We start from the raw sequence: 22,122 nt of genomic DNA on the forward strand, positions 1-22,122 counted from the left end.
CTCTTTGTCCATCTCTTTCTTCCCTCTCTCTCTTTCATTCCACCTCCTCTTCCCCTCTCTCTGTCCATATACTGCTCTTTCCTTTCTTTGTCCATATCTCCCCTCTGTCTGTCCATCTCCTTCCCTTTCTGTCAGTTTCTCCCTACCCTCTCAACGCCCCATCTATGTCCATCTCCTCCTACCCCTTCTCTTCCCACGTTATCACCCATACCCAAATAGGAGGTTGTTGGTTCTTATCCCCCACAGTATTTCGTTCCAAATACTAAGTAATACGTGTACAAGTTTGGTTGACATTGGTCCACTGTTTTAGGAGGAGCTTTTCACCCACGCTTTTGCGCGCATTTCAGTTGTATCTCTAGCGAATTTTGCCTTGGAGTTTCACTGAGCGTGGTAGGGCAGTTGTTAGCACATTGCACTCTCATTCTGTAGGACGACGGTTCAAACCCGCGTCCGGCCATCCTGATTCAGGTTTTTCGTGATTTCCCCAAATCGCTTCAGGCAAATTCCGGGATGGTTCCTTTGAAAGGGCACGGCCCACTTTCTTCCTCATCGTTTCCTAATCCGATGGGACCGATGACCTCGCTGTTTGGTCCCCTCCCCCAAACCAACCGACAAACCTTGGAGTTTTGTTTCCATGCAGCGCGATTATTATAACGTCATTTCTCCTGAACTATGCCTCGTGCAACGATATAATATTGCAGGTACATCAGTGTTATGTGTGGTACTTTCATAATTTCGTTTGAGGCGTCCACGATAAGTTGTCGTAAAGGCTTGAAGCTATGTGTCAATTTGGTTTCAAGACACTAAGTGCTCTCACTCTCAAATGCTAGATGAATATAGTGTTGCTATTTGTGCGTCGTGAGCTAAGCTTCATTTTCAGTCTCATCTCCACCAGTTTGAGGGATAGTTGGTTCTTCTTCCCCCAGTGATCCTTTTCAGAAAGCACGTGATATGTATGTTGAGTTCGGTTGAAATCGACCCAGTGGATTAGGAAAATGCATATATACACTCCTGGAAATGGAAAAAAGAACACATTGACACCGGTGTGTCAGACCCACCATACTTGCTCCGGACACTGCGAGAGGGCTGTACAAGCAATGATCACACGCACGGCACAGCGGACACACCAGGAAACGCGGTGTTGGCCGTCGAATGGCGCTAGCTGCGCAGCATTTGTGCACCGCCGCCGTCAGTGTCAGCCAGTTTGCCGTGGCATACGGAGCTCCATCGCAGTCTTTAACACTAGTAGCATGCCGCGACAGCGTGGACGTGAACCGTATGTGCAGTTGACGGACTTTGAGCGAGGGCGTATAGTGGGCATGCGGGAGGCTGGGTGGACGTACCGCCGAATTGCTCAACACGTGGGGCGTGAGGTCTCCACAGTACATCGATGTTGTCGCCAGTGGTCGGCGGAAGGTGCACGTGCCCGTCGACCAGGGACCGGACCGCAGAGACGCACGGATGCACGCCAAGACCGTAGGATCCTACGCAGTGCCGTAGGGGACCGCACCGCCACTTCCCAGCAAATTAGGGACACTGTTGCTCCTGGGGTATCGGCGAGGACCATTCGCAACCGTCTCCATGAAGCTGGGCTACGGTCCCGCACACCGTTAGGCCGTCTTCCGCTCACGCCCCAACATCGTGCAGCCCGCCTCCAGTGGTGTCGCGACAGGCGTGAATGGAGGGACGAATGGAGACGTGTCGTCTTCAGCGATGAGAGTCGCTTCTGCCTTGGTGCCAATGATGGTCGTATGCGTGTTTGGCGCCGTGCAGGTGAGCGCCACAATCAGGACTGCATACGACCAAGGCACACAGGGCCAACACCCGGCATCATGGTGTGGGGAGCGATCTCCTACACTGGCCGTACACCACTGGTGATCGTCGAGGGGACACTGAATAGTGCACGGTACATCCAAACCGTCATCGAACCCATCGTTCTACCATTCCTAGACCGGCAAGGGAACTTGCTGTTCCAACAGGACAATGAACGTCCGCATGTATCCCGTGCCACCCAACGTGCTCTAGAAGGTGTAAGTCAACTACCCTGGCCAGCAAGATCTCCGGATCTGTCCCCCATTGAGCATGTTTGGGACTGGATGAAGCGTCGTCTCACGCGGTCTGCACGTCCAGCACGAACGCTGGTCCAACTGAGGCGCCAGGTGGAAATGGCATGGCAAGCCGTTCCACAGGACTACATCCAGCATCTCTACGATCGTCTCCATGGGAGAATAGCAGCCTGCATTGCTGCGAAAGGTGGATATACACTGTACTAGTGCCGACATTGTGCATGCTCTGTTGCCTGTGTCTATGTGCCTGTGGTTCTGTCAGTGTGATCATGTGATGTATCTGACCCCAGGAATGTGTCAATAAAGTTTCCCCTTCCTGGGACAATGAATTCACGGTGTTCTTATTTCAATTTCCAGGAGTGTACATACATACGTACATAGGTGCATCAACTTTTATGGTATGTATGGATCTAACTACACTGGTGTCCAAAATTAAAGAACTAACGGTAATTTTGCAATGTTGCTTTTATTTTACCACAAAAGAGTATAACAGGTGACAGCAATGTAGGAACAACGTAAAGAATTGGTGTTGTTGTTGTGGTCTTCAGTCCTGAGACTGGTTTGATGCAGCTCTCCATGCTACTCTATCCTGTGCAAGCTTCTTCATCTCCCAGTACCTACTGCAGCCTACATCCTTCTGAATCTGTTTAGTGTATTCATCTCTTGGTCTCCCTCTACGATTTTTACCCTCCACGCTGCCCTCCAATACTAAATTGGTGATCCCTCGATGTCTCAGAACATGTCCTACCAACTGATCCCTTCTTCTAGTCAAGTTGTGCTACAAGCTCCTCTTCTCCCCAAATCTATTCAATACCTCCTCATTAGTAATGTGATCTACCCATCTAATCTTCAGCATTCTTCTGTAGCACCACATTTCGAAAGCTTCTATTCTCTTCTTGTCTAAACTATTTATCGTCCACGTTTCACTTCCATACACTCCACACAAATACTTTCAGAAACGACTTCCTAACATTTAAATCTACACTCGATGTTAACAAATTTTTCTTCTTCAGAAACGCTTTCCTTGCCATTGCCAGTCTACATTTTATATCCTCTCTACTTCGACCATCATCAGTTATTTTGCTCCCCAAATAGTAGAACTCCTTTACTACTTTAAGTGTCTCATTTCCTAATCTAATTCCCTCAGCATCACCCGACTTAATTCGACTACATTCCATTATCCTTATTTTGCTTTAGTTGATGTTCATCTTATACCCTCCTTTCAAGTCACTGTCCATTCTATTTAACTGCTCTTCCAAGTGCTTTGCTGTCTCTGACAGAATTACAATGTCATCGGCGAACCTCAAAGTTTTTATTTCTTCTCCATGGATTTTAATACCTACTCCAAATTTTTCTTTTGTTTCCTTCATAGCTTGCTCAATATACAGATTGAATAACATCGGGGAGAGGCTACAACCCTGTCTCACTCCCTTCCCAACCACTGCTTCCCTTTCATACACCTCGACTCTTATAAGTGACATCTGGTTTCTGTACAAATTGTAAATAGCCTTTCGCTCCCTGTATTTTACCCCTGCTACATTCAGAATTTGAAAGAGAGTATTCCAATCAACACTGTCAAAAGCTTTCACTAAGTCTACAAATGCCAGAAACGTAGGTTTGCCTTTCCTTAATCTTTCTTCTAAGATAAGTCGTAAGGTCAGTATTGCCTCACGTGTTCCAACATTTCTACAGAATCCAAACTGATCTTCCCCGAGGTCGGCTTCTACCAGTTTTTCCATTCTTCTGTAAAAAATCCGCTTTAGTATGCTGCAGCTCGGTTATTTTCACATCTTTCAACACCTACTTTGTTTGGGTTTGGAATTATTATATTCTTCTTAAAGTCTGAGGGTATTTCGCCTGTTTCATGCATCTTGCTCACCAGATGGTAGAGTTTTGTCAGGACTGGCTCTCCCAAGGCTGTCAGTAGTTCTAATGGAATATTGTCTACTCCGGGAGCCTTGTTTCTACTCAGGTCTTTCAGTGCTCTGTCAAAGTCTTCACGCAGTATCATATCTCCCATTTCATCTTCATCTACATCGGTAAAGAATACAGAACGTAAATAACTGCAACATGCATAAAAAGTAGACAAAAGTATTCTTCGTTTTTTCCAACTTAAGATTTGCGCACACATCGCGACAATTGGTTAATGTGCTTGTTATGGGGTGTGACCATCCTTGGCAGCAATACAGGCCTGACAACGACGGGGCATGCTGTGAGTAACATCATCAGTGCCATGTTGAGCCAATAACGACCATTCTTCCTGTGGAGCTGCTCGCAAATCTTGGTGGATGTTGACGTGATGCAACCCGTCTCTCTAGTGCATTCCAGACATCCTCTATGGGAATAAAAGCGAGAGAGCGAGAGGGACACGCCATGCGTGCAGTATCTTCCGTCTGCAAGAAAACATCAACCACTCATTCTCTATGAGGTCCAGCACTATCGTCCATCAAAATGAAGTCTGGGAGCACAGCATCCTGCAACAACCGTACGTGAGATCCCAAGACCTCGTCATGATACGTGACAGCAGTTAAATCTTTCCGATTGACCCGTAAAATTTCATGAAGAGGTGTTCGAGTGCTCAACATAATCCCTTCCCACAGCATTAGTGACCCTCCTCGGAGTAGGTCTCTTTCCACAACGTTCGGATCTCGAAATCGTATTCCACATTTCCTTCAGATGCGAATTTGTCGAGAAACACTCTCCAGAAAAGAACGTTAGTCCACTCTTCGACTGCCCAGCTAGCATGTTGACGTCCCCACCGCAGGCCTTTGCTTCTGTGAAGATGCTTCTAAGGCACCCATATAGCCGGCCTCCGACAATAAAGACGTGTCGAAGCCTTCTCTGCACCGTTTGCCTCTACACAACACGTCCAGTGGTTTCTGCGACGTCTAATTGCAGTTGCTGCGCAGTACTACAAGGTACCGGTGTCACACGTGGTTGGCCCTGTCCTGGTCTCGGAGACACAGTTTCGGTTTCTATAAACTGTCACTACATCCGAGAAACGACAGCACGATTCACTTTAAGTCATCGGGCAACATCAGTTCACGACTGTCCTGCTTCTATTCTTTCCATGGCACTCCACAGCAGAGAGGCTGCTACGCATCTTCTCTCTGCCATACTGCACCGTCTGTGACTGTGTACACAGCGATTGTGAATGTGGGACTACCCGGAAAACACTGGCCTGTTTGATAGGCGCCCAGACGTCATCGTTGGCGTGAAGTGTCATCTTCCGTGCAGAACACGATTGTACTGACATTTGCTGACAGTTTGTATGATTATATCGTGCATTAGACACTGGTCGTGGAAATAGCGGTTTGTTGGTTTAATGTCTGATAACAGTGTATGTGGCCGAATAGTCATCCAGATGCGACAGTCATCCAGGTAACCTAACTGAAGGAAGCCGTGTGAGTCATCAATCTGTGAACCGTGTAAACTTTTTTCTAAGTGGTACCGTATTTTAACTGTTTGTGTGTTATATGCTCCGAGGCGGAGTTTGGAGACCAGCCCAGCGTTTGCCTAAACGGTTGTGAGAAACCACCTAAAAACCGCTCTCAGGCTGGTCGGTTTACCTGTCCCCGGTCTTTAATCAGCCGTACAGATTCGATTCAACTTCAGCCCCCTTCCTGTGTCGCAAGATAGCCCGCTGCATGTTACGCTTTGCGAGGAGTGACTCTACCTGCGCAATACGAGAAAGGCATTTGAAATCTATTCCTAAATATCAAGTAGAAGCCACCTGACGGCTCTTAGAAGATACTCGCCGTATAAATACATAGAATACAAGATTAAGGGAGACATGAGGGCTAGTGGGAATAGCCGGAGGCATAAAAGTGAAAGAGAGAGGGAAAATATGTTTGAGACAGACGCAGAGAAAGAGAGAGAAAATAGAAGAGGTAGGGAAAGAATGAGACGTGTTAGTAAAACTGCTGTTTGCTCCTCCACGTGCAGTTCTCTCTGTACCAGTTTTCTATTGCCCTAGCGATCAACCCTGTAATATATCATAACGCTCACAACGTTTTTCAAGTAGACGTGGAAAACTTCTCTCCATTAGTTTTAAAGTCCACTCGACGGTTTGACAGTTTACACTGCAGGCCAAATGTAAGCCGTAGCGGTCAGAGACGGGGGAAGAGTCCCGTCTGGGCTTTGCGCTGGCTTCATTTATCAGCGTCAGCTTTAAAAACCCATTTGTCACGCAGGCCGTCAGGAGCCGGCGCGCCACGCAGTGAAGAATGGCTGTTTTGACAGCAGCGGCTTAGCGTAGTTTTTGAAAACTGCGTCGGCGGGACCTCCTTATGATGGGCCGCTGCAGTCTCTTTTGTTTTCCGCCGTCCGCGCTCCACGGGTCCGCTGACCGCGTGCTGTCAGACGGCCACCAGCATCCCCAGAACAGGCTCACCTCCTCCTGCAGCCATTATACGCTTTCACTCCGGAGACTGGTGCTCTGCTCTTCACATACAACAGAACATTAACTAGTGATAGAATAGAAAGCTTATCTCTGTTACACAATTAGGCATGCTTCCCTAGCCTTCTTAATAGGAATACAATCACAGCACACAATTGCGTCACCATTCCTTATCAATTCAAGTACGAGGGCGTACTGAAAAGTAATGTCTCCGAATTTTGTATGTGAAACCTCTAAAGCTTTTTAAATAGAACATACTTTGCCAAAATTTTACATTTTTATCACTTTACCCACATATTTGTTTCTCAACATAGTCACCCTGGCGTCGAACACATCTCTCCGAACGACACATCAATTTGTTGATACCGTCAATGTAGAATGTTTGAGGTTGTTGACAGATCCACAACCTCACCTCAGCTTGCATCGCTTCAGTCACTATCAAAGTGAAGTCCTGGAAACGTTTAGGAAACAGATTAAAGTCGGATGGGGCCAAGTCGGGACAGTATGAAGGATGATCCACGACAGTGGACTCAAGACATCGGATTGTTGCATATGTCACAGCGCTCATGTGTGATCTGTCATACTGAAGCACAGGGTGTTCCGAGTGTGGGCGAACTCTTCAAATTCGTGCTTTTAGTTTCCTGAGCTATTTCTCACTCGTCGACATAATTAGATTACACACTGTAATGTTACCACTACTATTCGGAGCCCTCTAGCAGCTGAGGGTTGGTTGGCACTTGGATAAGCGACGACACACATACAGTTGTGGGCACATCCGTCTACATCTACATTTATATCAACATGATTACTCTGCAGTTCACAATTAAGTGTCTGGTAGAGGGTTCATCAAACCACCTTCAATCTATTTCTACCGTCGCACTCTCCGACAGCGCACGGCAAATACTAATACTTAAATCTTTCCGCGCGAGATCTGAGTTCTCTTATTTTATGATGATGATCTCCCGAGGTAGGTCGGTGCCAACAAATTTTTTTCACACTCTGAGGTGAAAGGTGCAGATTGAAACTTCATGAGAAGCTCCTGCCGCAACGAAAAGCCCCATTGTTTTAATGATTCCCACCCCAGTTCGAGTAACATATGCGCGGCACTGTCACCCCTATTTCGCGACAAAAAATAAATAAAAAAAAATAAAATAAAAAAAGCGAGCTGCCCTTCTTTACACTTTTTCGATGTCCTCTTTCAATCCTAACTGATGCGGATCGCACACCAGTACTCTAGCAAAAAGTGTACAACCATAGTGTAAGCAGTCTTTTTGCTATGCTTGCTACATTTTCTCCGTGTTCTACCAATAAACCACACTCTTTGGTTTGCTTTCCCCACAATATTATCTACACGATCATTCCAACTGAAGTTATTCGCAATAATAATTCATAAGTATTTAGCTGAATTTCAGCCTTCAGATTTGTATGATTTATCTTGTAACAGAAATTTAGCTGATTCCATTTAGTACTCATGTGGACGACTTCACACTTTCACTATTTAGAATGAATGGGCACTTTTCGAATCATACAGATATTTGACTACATGTTTTTGCGATTGGTTTTGGTCGTCTGATGACTTTACAAGACGGTAAGTGACAGCATCGTCTGCAAACAATCTGAGAGAGCTTCTAAGATTGTCACCTAAATCATTTATACAGATCAGGAACAGCAGAGTGCCTATAGCGCTTCCTTGGGTAGCGCCAGATATCACTTCTGTTTTTCTCGATATCTTTTGATCAGTTAATACGAACTGTGACCTTTCTGACATGAAACCAGGAATCTAGTCGCACAACTGAGACTCCATAGGCACGCTGTTTGATCAGAAGTCGCTTGTGAGGAATTGTGTCAAAAGCCTTCTGGAAATCCAAAAACATGGAAACAATTGGGCATGTCATGTCAGTAGTCGTTATTAGTTCGTGAGAATAAAGAGCTAATTGTGTTTCACAAGAACGATATTTTCTGGATCCGTGTCGGCTGTTTGTCAATAAATGTTCATAATATGCGAACGCAGTATGTGTTCCAAAATCCTGCTGCATATCGATGTCAGTGATATGGGTCTGTTTCCTTTCTTGGGTTCGCCACTGGTGTGACCTGTGCAACCTTCCAGGCTTTAGGTACGGGTTTTACGACGAGTGAGCAGTGGTATCTTATTTCTAAGTATGGATCTACTGTATCGGCATAGCGGTACACAAACTGGATTGGGGCCATTGCCTTTATCTAGTGATTTAAGCTGTTTCGCAATAGTTCTTGATTCTTATTCTCAAATATTTATTTCGTCTTTTTTGGAGAAGGAGTTTCGGAAAACTGTGTTTAGTAAACTCTGCTTTAGCTGCACTGTCATCAATAAAAATCATCATTTTTATTGCTTAGTGAAGGTATTGACTATGTCTTGCTGCTGGTGTAGTTTACGTACGACCAGAATCTCTTTGAGTTTTCTGCCGGATTTAGAGGCAATGTTTCATTGGGAAAACTATAAAAGGCATCTTGCATTGAAGTTCGCGCTAAATTTCAAGTTTCTGTAAAATTTCGACAATCTTGAAATCTTGCCTTCTTTTAAATTTCAAAATTTTGTTGCCTCTGCGATTGTGCTCTCACCCGTTTTGTGTACCATGGTCGATCAGTACCATCTGCCGGGACGTAAATAATGGTTGAATCATTCGAACTTTACATTCAAATGGAGCATCTATATTTTTTATTTGCATGTAGGACGAGGAATTTACTATGGATCTTATATATATACATATATATATATATATATATATATATCATTCACTTATATATATATATATATATATATATATATATATATATATATATATATATATATATCTTATTCATTTATTTGGTATATATCTCCTAATTGTCGTCGATACTTTTTCTCAGTGGCCCAAGTCGCTCTTATGCCCTGCTTTAGACTCATCGTAACGGAAACTCTCATCCGAAAGTTCACCCTGGTCGTATCTTCTGGACGTACATGGGAAACACCGACTGCTGCTGGAGCCAACGATGTCCGCGTGACGGCCGGCCGCACCCAGTGCTGACCGTCGCAATCCCACCGCTCTGCTGCCTCCACCAGTCTGTCCAGCTCCACGGAACAGTCTGCTTCTCCAGGATCCCTCTCTGTTCGCCAGCGTAAACCAGCTGCCAACTCTTCCCCCGCAGCACCCTCAGCTGATGACTGTGACCAACTCCGTGGCAAGACGAGCCGATAACAAAGACGAGCACGGCTTATGCGCCATGGCAGACCTGTGACGAACCGTTCCCATTTTTGGGATTTAGTTCACTGCTGATGTTTACCTTTTGTTAACCGATAGTTTTTACTTTTTCACTGTTCCTTTTTTTAAATTGTGCATGATACATAGATTTTACACTGCTCGCTTCTACATTGAATATAGCCTACCTGAAGGGATGGGGTAGTAGTTCTTCTCCGAAAGCATCACATTTGTTGGGTGACTTGATGCACCAGTGATCGCAATCCAGGTGGACAGGGGCCAGAGCAGGCTGAACGCCAGGACTGCTTGCGGAACCTGTTTACGACCAAACGTGGACCACCCCAGTCGTCATTCACTTTCGAGGGAAGCTCGTAGTGGTGGCGACTACAAGTCTTCGTTTACATTTCGCTTACAAAATACATTTGAATTGGCATTATTAGCGTGAAATAAGTGAAAGTAAACTATCATCCGTGAAACCAAAATTAATAGTGTCCTTTTCAATTTGCGAATTTGTAAATTAACTGTCAATCGAAGCGCCATATTAGCTGTGTGCAAAGTGGAGATTTATTTGGAAAAAAAAAGAGAAAAAAACGAAGGAGCTGAAAAACTGCATACCAAAATTAGAAGCTTTGCATCGGCAACGGCTGCAACTATAGAAATATGCTTGAAGACAATCGTAACTTCATAACTGAAAAGAAAGAAGCATGTTCTTTCAAAACCCTTACGACACAGGACACTCTAAAAATCTTCACAATAGAAAAGATAATCGGTTTTAATCGGTCAACAGTTGAAAGGGACAGTGGGAGGGGTCGGCAATGTTCATGCATGGAATCAATCATAAGTTACTTGAGAAAGAGAAGTTTTGAGCGAGCACAGGCTGCCATTAAAACATGAAAATGAAGCGAATATGAAAATCCAGTAGTTCAGTAAATTACGTATTAATGTACTTAAAATATAAATTATAGACACAAAGGCGTTTGAAAATAAAGGAAAAGAGAAAACCACTGTTAGTTCAAAGCTGATCTTTCAGTCGTTCAACTTGCTACGGCAAGGGACAGGAAGAAGTTGTCTAAAGAGCTTCAGCTGAATGGCTTTTTTTTTTGTTAAATCATTAGTTTCTGTCACAACAGCACAAAGCACGGTCACTTTCAAAGGTGAGTGTTTTGTGGAAAAGATTTTGTAAAAAGATGTTTTGTATTTACCTTGCAGTGAATATCTGTCCATACCCCAAGAGGACACATCATGGAAGGTCGATGGCGAAAGTCATTTATGTGTCGATAAAGATTATGTTCCTTCATGAAGTTGAGCCGGCTGTTGTGGCCGAGCGGTTCTAGGCGCTACAGTCTGGACCCGCATGACTGCTACGGTCGCAGGTTCGAATCCTGCCTCGGACATGGATGTGTGTGATGTCCGTAGGTTAGTTAGGTTTAATTAGTTCTAAGTTCTAGGGGACTGATGACCTCAGAAGTTAAGTCCCATAGTGCTCAGAGCCATTTGAACCTTATACTATTATTGGTATCTTTCGGTGGATACGTGACACCTCTCAATTTTATAAAGTTCGTATTTCCCACTTTTTTCCCCATGATATCTATTTTTGCCCTGTTTTCACAAAATGCAACTATTTCTCTAGTAAGCCTGTTTGATTTCATGCTGCTGATATGGGCTTAAATCACGTAACATAGTGCTGTGGATTATTCCCATCTATTATGTTTTTTTCTGCTCTCAAAAATAAGCAAATTCTATTGCTGAGTTTTATCTTTTTTTCAATAGAGTTCTATATTGGCATATAATAATTAAATAAAAATCTCAGGATCTTATTTTAGCCTTAATGTCATTTCAATCTATTGTTAAGACTATCATTTTGGTTGTTCGTTTACACTGTTGTAGTTAACTTCCACTAGGGCACTCATACTTACAAAACACAATTAACTGGTATGAGCACTGGGGTTCGCAACAAGAAAACCCCTAGAGCCAAGCAGTCATTTGACGAAGGTGACCTACACCATTCGAAAGCTAAACATTCCTACTTTCCAATGGCGTATTTTAAATTACCTAAAACTAATTATCTTCAGACCAACGGCCTTGCCGCATTGGTAGCACTGGTTCCCGTCAGATCACCGAAGTTAAGCGCTGCCGGGCTGGGCTAGCACTTGGATGGGTGACCATGCTCTCTGCCGAGCGCTGTTGGCAAGTGGAGTGCACTCAGCCCTTGTGAGGAAACTGAGGAGCTACTTGACTGAGAAGTAGCGGCTTCGATCTCGTAAACTGAAAAACGTTCGGGAGAGCAGTGTGCTGACCACTTGCCCCTCCATATCCGCATCCAGTGACGCCTGTGGGCTGAGGATGACAAGGCGGCCAATCGGTACCGTTGGATGTTTGTGGCCTGTTCGGGTGGCGTTTAGTTTACATGTTACTTTAATTATCTTCGAATATAATTAATCTTGAAATTCATAAGCAGCCCCGTTACCCATCGCAGATTTCATCATAACCGTTGTCAGATTACGAACTTTAACTACATAATTTTGTTACTTTAATTTTTCTGTAGAAAATGACATACAGTGCTAATTAATTAACTCGATAATCAATAATTTCGTGTAATTTGCCCTAATTTGCAATATGGGCTTTATGCATGAAAACTACGAGATTTACTTTGCGTGAGAATAATAGTGTCCATTTATTTTACTTAATTCATGGCCAATAACGCCTTTTGTAAGCAAAGATCATATTAGTTCATTTACTTCATCCAATACAGTAAAATTCAAGTTAGCTGATTTTCGAAGCATTAGGTGCTTTCCAAAATAACACTTCATTTTAATGCCCGTCTACAAGTAGTCGGATTTTACCTAGATGAGCCAGTTCGAGGTTAGACAGCCCATGAGTAAGATTGGGATCGGGTGCACTCTGGTGTTGGCTTATCACAGTGTCATGCACGTCTTACACATGGATATACCCATTAACTTTAACGTTTAATGACTTTCCAGTGTTTCCAGTCACTCAGATTAAGGAACATTTTAACTGAACTGTGTTATGATTAGTAAGAGTGTGAAATGTTATTGCCATCGGAACTAGTGGTTGTTGGACACGGTGATTCTCATCATGAGCTGAATTAAATGAACTAACTAAGTTTCGTCCTTTTTAATGACTTACTACAGGACAGTGCGAAGTGCAGACTGTAACAATTTTGTGTACATGCTAAATTTGCAGTGTACTACAATAGAATGGTTAACTTCGCCACTGTAATCGTAGGTGCTGATAGTGTTCAGTGTAGTTATAAATTTTCGTATTTGAAACACTGGTCACCGTCCTTAATAACTGAACTCGGTGAATAACAAATGTGTTTATTAATACAATCTACACTATGGGGTCGTATATATCTCTAAGCAGACACCACCTCGCACTCACTTAGACTCTTCAGCTCTGCGGTGATCGAGAGTGGTCCTTACGAGAAGAACCAGGCCAGTGGCGCTACATCTGTTGGTTTCTTCCTAGGCCGAATAAATCGGCTGTCCGTTTTGGCCCCGGGACCTTTCGAATAATTACTTACTGCTTTCGTTAAACGTTTTCGATATGTGCTATCTTGTTTTAAATTGGTTCTCTAAGATATATAAACATTCTGATTTAATGACGGAAATGTAATTTATCCATTTTTTATGTATGGAGACGCACTTGTTGTTGTCATTTGCACATCTTTTGCAACTTTCGTTATTAGCTTTCTTTTGAATTCCACTTTCTTAATTAAATTCACCGAGGTGATGATATAATTGAAATCACTTGATTTTATAGTACTTCGGTTCCACATATCGTAGTGGTAGTTTAAACATATTCTTCTTTTCTAATGAAATCTTGTTAAACATACTTTTTATGTAACTGTCTTCTAGGCTTTAATAACTCCACGTGTCAGCAGACGAAATCATCTGAAAATTCAAGGAAATATAGCTTTATGTGAGTCGATGGTTAATCTTATGAATTGAATTTTGCTTGCGACACTCTTGTTTTGCTTCTTAAGGACGAAATTGACGAACAGTGGACAGGTTACATGACACTAGATTTGAATTCCAAATTTCCCGCTTTAATTTCATATCTAGATTTTGTGTTTGTTAGCGTCTGTGCTGTGATTAGAGAGGTTTTGGAATCCAAAATTTGTTCCGTCAAAATTTTTCCAACAAGAGTCATACTGTCCTGCATATGTCAACTTTCGGGTACGCTTCTAGTAGCCGCGGCATTTCATTCCTTTGTTGTGACGCATCTGTTATCCTTATCCCACCAGCACTATGTCTGCAGGAAACCCAGAACATGTACTGTCTTCTGATAAGGCGCCACACTTGGATTTGGTGTTGGAATGGTGTTACCAATGCAACAGCCTAACACAGTATCAGCTTTTTTTAAAAAAAATAAAAACGAGATGGGATTGTCACGTCAGATGCTGCACGCTTACGTCCGAACAGTCTTTCCAAATATCTGTTAACAATAAAAAAGCGTACAACTGTATACACTGTGACGTCACCTTAAAAATTCGTAATTCGTGGTTGGCCCGAAACTGAAACTGGTAGCTATAAAGTCACAACATCTAATACGAAAACCAAATGTCTCACTCATTCGTCTGGTGTCAAAACAGAAGAGCGACTAGGTGATGGTAATCGTAGCTTTTCAACTGGATTCTCAAAAAAGTCATCGGAACTTGTCAAAAAAAAAAAAAAAAAAAAAAAACGAAAAGACTGAGTTCCATAGAGAGAGAGAGAGAGAGAGAGAGAACCGAATTTATAGGAATCCCCGTAGGCAGTCCGGGTTTTGCCGCCGAAACAATCACCTTGTCGAACGACATTCTAGAAAGAGAAGTGATGGCCTGCACGAAAGATGATCTGCCAGAAACCCTAAATAAATACTGAGATACCAGCATAGGAGCAAATGGAAGTACCTAGACGAGAGCATCACGAAAATTCGATTGGACAAAGAAGTACTTCCAAAAAGAATAGATATTCTACCAAATGTCACGAAAAATATGCAGCAAAAGACGTTCTCGCAGAACGTCAGCATACATCATAAAAATCATAATACAACAGTTCCGTAAAGAGCAGCTTTTTTTTCTATGCAGCCGAAATCCTGTTTCCGTGCAGCAATAAAGTATACTTCGGAGATCCAGAGAGAGCTAAATCATTACAGCAGTTTTGGAAATGGGGATCCGTCTATGGGAGAGAGTAATTGGTCGCAAAATTTTTCTTTATTTTATGAGCGGTTTCGATCTCAGTGATCATTATCAGATGCCTCTCTTTCGTTAAACTAGTATACAAAACAATATAGGGCAGAGAGAGAGAAAATTTAAGAGTATAATAAAACTATGCTAACGCACAAATGATCCGTAATGAATGGTCATCATGACATATTACTCTAGGAAGATAGACATATCTGATGATGATAACATAGACCTAAACTGATAGCAAAATAACGAAAAAATTTACGATCAAAGATTGTTTTTAATTCTAACAATTTCAAACATTTGGTCGGTGTTTACTTCACTATGATTGTGTCACGCTTCATCATGTGTTATTCTTTTCTATATTCAAACAAGTTTCAACATCTTTGCGTCATCTTAAGTGTTAAGTACTAAAAATCCATCTTTCTATCAGTCTACAGCTTGCCATAATTAGTTTGTGGCGCCTATCAAAAGTCGAACAAATGAATTCATAGTAACGTAGGAAAACTCGCAAAAATGATCCGCGAAAACTACCGCAATTTTGAGGCCACCACCAACGTATGGATGGAAACGGGCTGACCGAAATAGTGTTTGACTTTTTCAGCGAAAAGCACAAAACTGGAATGGCCGAGTTTATGAGCAACAAAGATGGCTTTCAGCCCAAAAACGCTTACGCCAGACGTCTCATCCACTAAAAGATAGTGGCAAGCTGGACAAAGTCCTGCGAGTAAATTTGGCAGTGGAGAGCTAACAAACGCTCCCAAAAATAGCGAGTGTTTTTTGGGTGCAAAAGTAACGGAAGCTCACTGTCAACTCCAACAAGGATTGATGTGGTCCGAGACGGCCGCAACGAATAAACAAATAATTCCTCTTAGTTAACGACTGACTCCGCAACAATTTTAAAGCAGACGAGAAAACTGAATCCATAATCTCAGAAATCACAACATTTACGCTGTCTGTTGTAATTATTGTTTATATTCCACTATTGTCTTGTTTCGGCTGTTGTAGCATTTTCAAGCGGTAGCCGACGTACGTGAGAACAAGTCAACAAGCCTTCCATTCTCCAGCATACGGCGACCAAACAAAAAACTTATCGCAAGCCGACCTGCATGGTATTGGAATAAAAACAGTTTAAAAGTAGCAGCAGAACGGAGAACGCTGACCAGTGTAAGTCAACGTTAATGAAATAAACAGCCATAGCATATCCAATCGTCAGAAAGGTGATAAATTTTGTTTTCGGTTTGGCACTTGCCGGTGCTATGACAGTTTATTTTACCACAGCTGATGTTATTCCATTTTCGACTATTGCCAGAGCTATGGCAATTTATTTTAATGTAGTTTATTCGAGCTACGCCCTATCCTCGCTTCTGGTAGTACTTTACAACAGTTTTTCCACCAATTGAACGTAGCACTACTTGTTATAAATTTTATGTTCGCCCGCCATTTGCTGGTGATTGAATAGCTTAGTGGCTTGCCGTCATGCACGTCAACTACAGCTTGAAACTGTCATAACAGCCGAAATTCGTTAACAGTGGAAACGGAACTATGAAAACAGTCGTTAGAGGACATGTTGTCATTTCAGAAATTTTGTCGATTGTGGTGCCTGCCCGAGGGAAAGTAATTGAATTCGTAATGTTTGTGGTACGATCATGAGTGATACAACTCCTTCCCTTCCGTATCCGTTATTCACAACCTACGCCATGTTTCTCTTTATCACAGTGTATCTGTTATAAAGAAGGCGGGTTTCGTTTCACGGATTGGAAAATTTTTTCGAGTTGATGGATTGCAGCGGAACACGGAAAAAGCTGATGGTCACCGGCAATGTTCACGCCTTATCTCACCACCACCCGGGTCACTAGGACGGCGTGCGGGTTGTCTAACAACGCAGGCGAGTATCCGAACCACATCTCCAGTAAGGCAGCAACGAGCAGCGCGTTGGATGCGGACAGCCGGGAGTAGGCGCAGGTACGTAACTCCCGGATAAGGCTGTGGCGGAGGCGCATATTAAATTGCAGAGCTTCGTCGCTGTTTTGTGGAGGAAGTCAGAGGCGTGCGTTGCGAATGGAAGGTTTCGTTCGCGGCTGACTTTGCAGAGTGAGTCACTGATGAGAGGACGCCGTGGAACTCGTATAAAGCGTGACCTTATTGGGAGGGCTGTACGAGGCGTAGCGAATGCGGAAGGAGCGTGGAACGGGTTGGGAGTTGCGCAGACCGACGGAACGGCCGGGTGGCGTCGCGCGGCGCTGCGTGTCTCTCCTTGGCCGGCACGGCGCCGCCTATCTCCGGAGCCGACTTTTATCGCGGCCCGCGTAATTAAGACGGCTGTTTGCGTAGCCAGCCGCGGGCCGGCGACGCGCCGGGGCAGTGCGTGCGACGGCGGGGTCGGCGCGGGCCGTCCGCGTCGCCGCCGCCGGAATAAAACAACACAGCGGGCGCGGCAAGGCGGGTAGCGCGCCAATATTGACACTGTTCTCACCGGACTCAATTTCGTCCGGAATCCCTATCGAAAGCCCTGATAAGCCGCCAAGCAGGGAAGGTGATTGGCAGGTGACGCTCAAACACGTGCGCGCAATGACACGGCTGCGCTGCAAATTTGCCCTGTCCCACTTCGTTTTACACTTTTTTCCCTTCCCCCCTCTCTCTGTGTCCGATATTGTCAGTACCTGGCAGTTCCCAGAGGAGGGAGCCGCCTGTAAATTGTGGGGCTACCGCCGAGGGAAAGGTAAATTTTGACGACGCGATCAGTGTTTGCCGGAGGTGCGCAAACAGGACCACGTGGCGCGGGCAACAGATGGCCACGGCAAACACGGCAGCCGACAACTGGCTACCGCCGCAACGCGGCCCGGTCGCCGGCTAATAACGCCATAACGAGCCGCACGGCCAGGCGTGCAGTCAGAGCGCGCCGTCCGCCGACCGCTGGCGGCAGCCCAGCGCGGGGGTCTCACAGGGCCCTGGCCGTCGCACGCGCTGCACCGTCGCGCGGTCGGCCGCCCATCCCTGACGCTTGCCGGGGACCACCACCACACTTGCTGTTTCCGTTCCGTTACTACAGACGCCTCGCAATTTGAAGCATGATGTAATTCTGGTTGTACAGCCGAATTACAATGTTCATCTACATCTACATGATTACTCTGCAATTCACATTTAAGTGCTTGGCGGAGGGTTCATCGAACCGCAATCATACTATCTCTCTGCCATTCCACTCCCGAACAGCGCGCGGGAAAAACGAACACCAGAACCTTTCTGTTCGAGCTCTGATTTCTCTTATTTTATTTTGATGATCATTCCTACCTAAGCAGGTTGGGCTCAACAAAATATTTTCGCATTCGGAAGAGAAAGTTGGTGACTGAAATTTCGTAAATAGATTTCGCCGCGACGAAAAACCTGTGCTTTAATGACTTCCATCCCAACTCGCGTATCATATCTGCCACACTCTCTCCCCTATTACGTGATAATACAAAACGAGCTACCCTTTTTTGCACCCTTTCGATGTCCTCCGTCAATCCCACCTGGTAAGGATCCCACACCGCGCAGTAATATTCTAACAGAGGACGAACGAGTGTAGTGTATAAGCTGTCTCTTTAGTGGACTTGTTGCATCTTCTAAGTGTCCTGGCAATGAAACGCTACCTTTGGCTCGCCTTCCCCACAATATTATCTATGTGGTCTTTCCAACTGAAGTTGATCGTAATTTTAACACCCAGGTACTTGGTTGAATTGACAGCCTTGAGAATTGTGCTATTTATCGAGTAATCGAATTCCAACGGATTTCTTTTGGAATGTGGATCACCTCACACTTTTCGTTATTTAGCGTCAACTGCCACCTCCCACACCATACAGCAATCTTTTCTAAATCGCTTTGCAACTAATACTGGTCTTCGGATGACCTTACTAGACGGTAAATTACAGCATGATCTGCGAACAACCTAAGAGAACTGCTCAGATTGTCACCCAGGTCACTTATATAGATCAGGAACAGCAGAGGTCCCAGGACGCTTCCCTGGGGAACACTCGATACCACTTCAGTTTTCCTCGATGATTTGCCGTCTATTACTACGAACTGTGACCTTCCTCACAGGAAATCACGACTCCAGTCGCACAACTGAGACGATACCCCATAGGCCCGCAGCTTGATTAGAAGTCGCTTGTGAGGAACGGTGTCAAAATCTTTCCGGAAATCAAGAAATACGGAATCAACTTCAGATCCCCTGTCGATAGCGGCCATTACTTCGTGCGAATAAAGAGCTAGCTGCGTTGCACAAGAACGATGTTTTCTGAAACCATGCTGATTACGTATCAATAGATCGTTCCCTTCGAGGTGATTCATAATGTTTGAATACAGTATATGCTCCAAAACCCTACTGCAAACCGACGTCAATGATATAGGTCTGTAGTTCGATGGATTACTCCTACTACCCTTCTTAAACACTGGTGCGACCTGCGCAATTTTCCAATCTGTAGGTACAGATCTATCGGTGAGCGAGAGGTTGTATATGATTGCCAAGTAGGGAGCTATTTATCAGCGTAACCTGAAAGGAAGCTAATCGGTATACAATCGGGACCTGAGGACTTGCCCGTATCAAGCGATTTGAGTTAATGAAGACCTGCTCCTATTGTTGTTATTGTGATCTTCAGTCCGAAGACTGGTTGCATGGAGCTCTCTATCTCTTGAAAGCCTCTTCTTTCCGGATAATTACTGCCACCAACACCTATCTGAACCTACTATATCCATCTCCTAGTCTCTCTCAGCAATTTTTATTCTCTCACACTTGCCTCCAATACCAAACTGACACTTCCTTGATTTTCTCAGAATGTGCTTGGTCAACCAGTACCTTATTTTGTCAGTTCTGCCGTGAATTTTTCTCCCCACTTCGATTCACGAGGAGAACACGACAAGTGCTATAACTCTGTAAGTAGGCTGTTTAGGTTTTTATGTTGGTAACTCCACGTAGCACTCTGTACGAAAATCATTGACTGTGCTGTGTGCAGTCTGCGGCTGGTTGGCACTGTTGAAATATTCGCTATTGTAGTCTTGGACAGTTGGATGTGAACAGCGCGTAGTGTTGCGCGGTTGGAGGTGAGCCGTCAGCAGTGGTGCATGTGGGGAGTGAGATGGCGGAGTTTTGAGAGTGGATGATCTGGACGTGTGTCCATCAGAAAGAGTAAATTTGTAATATTGGATATCATGAACTGATGACTTTGGAATATTATTAATACATTGTTTGTTCTCTATCAAAATCTTTCATTTGCTAACTATGCCTATCAGTAGTTAGTGCCTTCAGTAGTTACAATATTTTATTTAGCTGGCAGTATTGGCGCTCGCTGTATTGCTGTAGTTCGAGTAACGAAGATTTTTGTGAGGTAAGTGATTCATGAAAGGTATAGGTTATTGTTAGTCAGGGCCATTCTTTTGTAGGGATTTTTGAAAGTCAGATTGCGTTGCGGTAAAAATATTGTGTGTCATTTTAGTGTTGATCAGAATAAGTAAAGAGAGTAATGTCTCAGTACGTTCAGTTTTGCTCAGCTGTTTGAAAATCAAATAACGCAGATGTTTATCAGCACCGTAATTCATAAATTTTTCCGAGGGGACGTTTCAACTCGACCCAGAAACTTTGCTGAGAGGAAGAGGGGTGTCTCGGCTAATCCGTATATATTTTACCATTCCTGATAAAACGACGGTTATAGCTTTCAAGGTATCTCAGATTAAATCGTGACACAGTGGCCAGCGATGCGGCTTCGCACTTTTGCGCCTCATGATCTAAACCCGATTATTATCTTTACTTTTGTTTTTCATTTATACACCCATGTGTGTAGGAGATAACTAAATTAATGTTTTCCAGTGTATATTGATATAACATTGTCATGTCATATATGCCAGATCAATGAATTTTTAAAATTGAGAAATCGATTTCAAATCATTTTCGGTGAATTTCCTGTAGTGTATCTTGATTTATAATCATTTGCAAGCGGCAGATTTCGGAATGATTATTCGTCATGCATTGTTCGACTCCAAATTGCTGCCATAGCTCGAAATATTCACCAATGTCGACGACGTTTCTTTCTCGAGTGAGATTCATAGGAAGAAACGTCACTGTGGCAAAGCTGCCGTTGAGCTATGCTCGCGGCTTTTGTAGTATCTGTTTCGAATATTTCTACTATCTGTATGGTCCAGGCGAATGCACCAAATCTTACTGAATAATAAAGATACGAATAAAATGTAACAACTGATATGAGAATGAAATATCAGTACATGAGAGTTTAAAAAGATTGTAACCCCTCAACATACCAAACACACACTCACACACACACACACACACACACACATTTGTGTATTATATAATAAATGTGTGCGACTTATTGAGAAATCCACCTGTAATTTTACAATTGCTATAGCTTCCTGGTATCTCCAAATTTGATAACAAACATTCGTTTAGTTACCTTCTACGGAAACGCTTCGATAAATGAAAACAATACAAATAAAAACAATGATGGGGTTTCGAACATGGAGCGATTAAGAAGCCGCGATTGTAACAACTGAGCGAACATTTCGTCAGAGAATAAAAGGTACATAAAGTACCCCGAAAACTCTGACCGGCCATTCTTCAGAAACGGCTGAGCATCTACGGATAAGCCGAGTAGCGAGTTCGCTTGTTTTGACTCCTCTTCCACTGAGCGAAGTTCCTGGGAAATACGGTGATGGTACTTGCCGTGTTCTCCTCGTCGCCGGCCGGAGTGGCCAAGCGGTTCTAGGCGCTACAATCTGGAACCGCGCGACCGCTACGGTCGCAGGTTCGAATCCTGCCTCGGGCATGGAAGTGTGTGATGTACTTAGGTTAGTAAGGTTTAAGTAGTTCTAAGCTCTAGGGGACTGATGACCTCAGAAGTTGAGTCCCACAATGCTCAGAGTCATTTGAACCTTTTTTTCTCCTAGTCAGTACCTTCTCACTAGTTACGCGATCTATCAGTTTACTCTTGAGCATTCTTCTGTAGCATTGTAACGTCTCCCCTTACTAACTGGTTAATTCTGAGTTATCGACCCTGATCGCCTGAGCCTAATCATAACAAGAAAATGTTTAAGGCAATCCTTACCCAAGGGAATAACTAACTAGTGGGGAGAAATGTACAATGAGTTATTCTTACAAATAACTTCCTGTAGTCTCTGCCTGTTTGAGCTGGGAATAATGCGCGTAAAACAAGTAAAATCACACACTGTATACTACGGAATGAGGGATACCATGATATTCCGAATAATCAC

The sequence above is a fragment of the Schistocerca serialis genome, chromosome 9 (assembly GCF_023864345.2).
Source record: "Schistocerca serialis cubense isolate TAMUIC-IGC-003099 chromosome 9, iqSchSeri2.2, whole genome shotgun sequence".
Taxonomy (NCBI): domain Eukaryota; kingdom Metazoa; phylum Arthropoda; class Insecta; order Orthoptera; family Acrididae; genus Schistocerca; species Schistocerca serialis.